Source organism: Falco cherrug, chromosome 2, assembly GCF_023634085.1.
Source record: "Falco cherrug isolate bFalChe1 chromosome 2, bFalChe1.pri, whole genome shotgun sequence".
Classification (NCBI taxonomy): Eukaryota; Metazoa; Chordata; class Aves; order Falconiformes; family Falconidae; genus Falco; species Falco cherrug.
The window spans coordinates 109,347,893-109,353,407 of record NC_073698.1 but is presented as its reverse complement, the minus strand read 5'-3'; positions in this window follow the sequence as shown (position 1 = coordinate 109,353,407).

The window sequence follows — 5,515 nt, the reverse complement described above, 5'->3', positions numbered from 1 at the left end:
TCTGATGTATAATGGGATGTGATCCATATAGCAATTCTGCACAAGGGCCTCCAGTTAGCATTACCTTGCAATTTATGGCAACAAGAAATGAGGGCATGGACCAGAAGATTGCACGGCATTTGGATTCTGCATCGTGATAGTCTTCTCTGCAAAAGGAAATTAACATCAATTATTCAAATCTAGTTATGCTTTCAACCCTCTTAATTGCAAAGTGTTTTCCATTCAGTGATCAAGCCCAATTCCCTAAACATAATAGCAATTATAACTGTGCATCCAGAGGAAAATATACCCTCTTTGGCCCAATTTTCAGCTCTGATATGACCTCTTTATGCTGCTTTTTACACAAAGGGGTTGTTAAGCTGGAGCAACTGTTCTGTTAACATAGAACGTATCCCAGGGCTGCCCAGAAACACGGACTATAACCTTTACTGCCCCAGCCTAAAAACAGGGAAAACATGATGGGTGGGATTCAGCTGCCTAGACACAAGCATCTAGACCCTTTAGACAGAAGCCCTTAGGTACTGAAGACAGCTTCACAAGGGTAGTGAACGTGGTGTAGGACTGGGGAAGATCTGGGGCAGCTGGAGGCAATACTCTAGGGTATCTAAAACAGAACAGTGGCTGGTTGCCTGAATTACCCTGGTTTCGCTTGGCAACTGGGAATGCTCTTCTGGGCTATGCAAGGCGAAATGTAAATTATATTATTCTTGAAGCTGAAAATTGCTTCATGCACGGCATTACATAAAGGCATAATGAAATTTCTTTCTTAGTGCAATTCCTATTTTTTATTAGAGTAACTTCAGGCAACTCCTGTCCATCTTCCAGCTTTTCTGTGCAGAAGCAATGATTCTGTTGCATTCTTTGCGTGTTTAGTCCATAAGGGTTTCAGGAATTGAAGATACTGCACCTGTCACTGGAAATAAACAATAATGCATAGTGTGTGTCTTGAACTACAGCTGGGTCTTTACTGAGTGGACAATAAACACCAAGGTTAATACGAAGTACTAGTCCTCTGGTTAACCTGGTCCAAATGTGCTATGTCTCCTTCCCAGGCACCTTCCCTGACTATGTATCTGTAACATGAGAGTAGAAAGACCAGGGAGCAGCTGGTGATATGTTTGGCGTGGAGAAGATGCCTTGTCTACTACTCAGGGACCATTCCAGATCTCTCTTTCCTTTCCTTTTAGTAAACAGTGGCATGAGACCAAAAATCAATGATATGTCTACTGACAGAGAATAAAATATTAACTTTTTTGAGCCAAGTGGTTACTTGAAATTGATGTCCTGTGGATTTTATTTATTAGGGATAGAAACAGTTGATGGAGTCAGATAATTCCTTGCTGTGTTCTCCTTTGATTGGGGGGGGGAGAAAAAAAAAAGAGGACACAAAAAGAAAAGAGGCAAAGTCTAAGTCTTCTGAATTCTTAGCAATCAAATTGGGGATTCATTATCCTTGGTTACAGTTAACGATTTCCTACCAGTCCAGAGCTCTCCTCCTTCAGGTTTTACTCCTTGTGCTTTTGAGAAACAGATTATTTTTTGCTGCCTTTTCTATTTATTCATGGAATTTTTTGGACTCACCCTAAAACAAAACAAAAAAATTAAACAAACTCATTCAGTCATAACGCTTTGGTTAGATTTCATCTGGTATTGAATGACCTGCATTTGGGCACAGACTCCTGCTTCAACTGTCTCTGGCAGAGAAACTGGATTTATAACTTTGTTCTGAACAAGGCTTTTTCAACCTTCTTCAGCTAAATTGTAACTTGCTAGGAAAACTGTATGGAGGTATGAATAATCAATAACATTCAACCTGAAAAGGTGACATCCTTATTCTGGAAATTCCTGGATTAGGTGTGTTTAGGAGATTTTGTTGGCCACAGAATTTTATCCTTCTAAAACTGAAAGGCTACTTTCTAAACATCAGAGGCTGAAGCAAGGATCAGTCTTATCTCCAATAACAATCTGTAGAGATTGGGGAAGTTGCCATGGTTGATGCAACTTTTTCCTTGTTTGCAAAGTTAGTTCTTCACTTCCAGAGGATTAGCCCAATATCTATGCAACACCTCCTGCAATGTGAGCTTCATTTTGAAGGATTAGGGAGGATTTCACTTGTGCCCAGAGATTTTGCTTTGTTTCTCTGCAGAGTCGTGATTTTCAAGCTTGGAAAGAAGTGGAAATGCTGCTTGACAGAAGGAAGCTTGAATCCCATGCTAACACTTATGTGGAGTCCACTCCTTTTATGAAAGGCTGCAGTTCATGTGTACTGAAAGCTTTGTTTTGTATTACTCTACAGATGCATACGGTAGGTTATTCTGTTTATTATAATTGCAGTCTCCAATTTAATGGTAGGCATAGTGAGAGTATAGTTTATCTCTTCTTGTAACTTACCACAGGGTGTATATATGTGTATATTTCTGGTGGAGTGTATTACTGCTGTGTGGACAGTGATCCACAAGAAATGAGAGGCGTTAACTGTGATAATGAGGCTGTTGTCCTGTAACCCATTCAGTACAGTGTGATCTGCTCGTTCTAATGGACGCCTTTTTATTCATGATTACTTTAGAACAAGTCTCTCATTCAAGGGGGAAAAAAAAAAAAAAAAGAAGGCAAAAACTGTAACAGAAATTACTCTAGTGGTGGTAACACATTGAAACATTTGCCATGGGCATTGGTTGGAGTAGTTGTCATATATTTGTGTCATGATATAATAGCATACTGTAGGCTATTCTTGCATGCGTTCTAATTCCGAGCTCGTTTGTCACTTGTCTGTATAAATTCAGCATCTTCCTCATCTGGGGGAGTTTATATATCTCCTTGCAGCTGACTGTAAACAAATTGGAAGTGCTGCTTGGCAGGTGACAGATAGATCCAGTTGGTTAGGTAAGGCTGTTGCAGTCTCAGTGCAATATGAAAAATTTACACATTTTAGAAATTCCAGCCGGCTGCTTTCTAGTGTCAAATTTGGGATATGACAGCAGATGTCCGATTTAAAAAGGAGAAGAGTGAGATTCTGGGGGGGGATTGAACTAGTTTGTTTTATTCTTTGGAACAAAAAGTCCAGACACTTAGCTGGCTTGCTGCTGTAATTGGTTGCTTTAGGTGCACTGCGCGAAATGGGCCCATATGCAGGGACTGTGTTGCTACACTCCGCGAAGGCAGAGTTTGGGTTCTGGTTTCCAGCATATGACAGCCTCTGAGCCTTGCATGGCAGTCACGGAAAGGCTTCCATCGTGTACGACTGGATCGAGGTGCTTGAATCCTTCCCATCTTCAGAGTGACTGTGCGCACACTGCCGTAGAGCTCACTGCAGCCCCGGGGCCTCGGCATATCTCTGCCTTGGATGATGGAAAACTTTAATAACATGTAGGAAATTAATTTGGACCTTGTCCTAGCACAGGTCTTTGAAGTCAGTGGGAAGCACTGAGGATTTTTGGCATGCCAGCTCTTTATTTCTCTGTATACAGCTACTATACCTATCGATTTCAGTTGATGTGAGTCACTGTCATTTCCATAAGCACCTCTTTAAATATGTAAAAGCCACATGCATTTGTTCCTTCTTGGTGAGCAGCCTCTCACCTCTCAGTTGTGGTGAAAGGTGCTACACCAAAGGAATGAATTGGTAGCGTAGCTCTTTGTGCCTTGCTAAGATAAGACACTAGCCGTGTGGCTCCAGTCCTGGGCACAGAGAAAGCAGGGGAGAGCTGGGAGGTTTGGAAGGGTTGATTTTTTTGTTTTGTTGGTTTGGGTTTATTAGGCCATTTTAAAAATTATTTCTTGTTTCCTCTGCTCACTTAGAGCTGAGACCTTGTGGGTTCTGTACATAATTGTGCTAGCTTTTATTCAGGAGAAATCATATGGATTTATGTCTCTAAAATCTTAGGGAACGTTCCTCAGGTCATCAAGGGCAGCCACAGCCTGCCTTGTGTTATCTAATGACATTCATAGATTTACTGAATTCCCTTTTCATTAGTCTCCTTGTTCTGCCTATATCTACCACTAGAAATCTGCTTAAAAATTTCACTCCTCTGGAAATCTCCTCATTTTCTGTGCAAGCTTATTCCTGGCCATGTTGTCCTCCTCTTTGTTCCCATACCAAAGACTATATTGTCTTTTAGTGTAAATAGCTTTTCTTTTGAATGTTTACCCCTCTTTTCCCATAACACACACATACTCTCTTGAAAAATACATATATCTACTGACATGAACAGTAATTTCTTTCTCTAAACTGAACAAAGGAAGCCCTTTGATTCCTCATATTAACCTAGATAACCTTCTTTCTTTCTATTCCAGTTTGAAGCTGCCTTCCTTGACTGTACATGATTGGAACTACACAAAGTATCCCTATAGTATTCTACATAAATTGTTGTCAAGATCTTATACCATAGAGTTAATATTCCATCTCCCTATGGAAATATTTGGTTTGCATTTTTGTGCAATCATATTAGCTTCTTTAAAATAAAAAATGCACAGATGTTTCACGTTCATCCTGCTTATATGTTACCTTAATTCATCTATTTTATGCAGCTAATATACCCGTATTTTCTTCTCAGTCATATAGAAATGCTGAATGTGCATAGTAAATTATAAAACAAGGTGGATAGAATAATAGAAAAATATGTAATCCAGCACATAGCATATAGAGGTGGAGACTCTAGCGCCTTGCCTCAGACACTTTTTTCCCCCCAAAGAAAAACTATGTAGAAAAGGTCACTTCCAGCTGCTTTTTGAAAATGCAAATTGTAACTCAGGCTAACAGGTTAACCATTTTGAATACTACTGTATAATTGACAGGAACCAACCCAATTCTTACTTCATTAGTTGAAAAAAGAGTTAATAACTGCATTGTATGTAACTTTGAAATACGCAGGTCAAAACAAAGGGCATTTTCATCAGTGATCACTGCATCAGCATCTCAGTGCAAACATTCAGGAATATTTGTATTATAGGGTGAAAATATATTAGATGTTTAATTATAATAAATGATATTACTGTATCAGAATCCATTCAATCTTTCTAATAACATCCATTCAGTCCAATAATGTGTGTAATCGTCAGTTTTATAGGACTAACTTACATCTTGAATTTACTTTCCATTTTAACCTTTTCCAAATATTATCCATAAACTTAAAAGTGTACAGCTCATTGGCTCAGTAGTCACACCAATTAATACACCTCTGTAATATTTTTTCCCCTTTGCCTGTATTAAATCAGTTAAATTACATTTTTATTATGATTTTGAATTATCATAAATATGGTTTGAACAGATCCACTATAACCTTCCATATTTGCATATTATTCTAACAATGCATTCTTGGCATGAAAATAATACATTGTCAAAAACCCTGTAATGTCCTCAACCCCTTGTTTGCATGTTCTGTTTCTAGGTTTGATACCTGTGCAAATCAGCATTGTATAATATGCTGACCTTTTTTTTTTTTTTTTTTTTTTTTTTGTGAGAAAGTATATATCTGTGTGCATATATCTAGATAAATAAGGGTAGCTACCCAAAGGA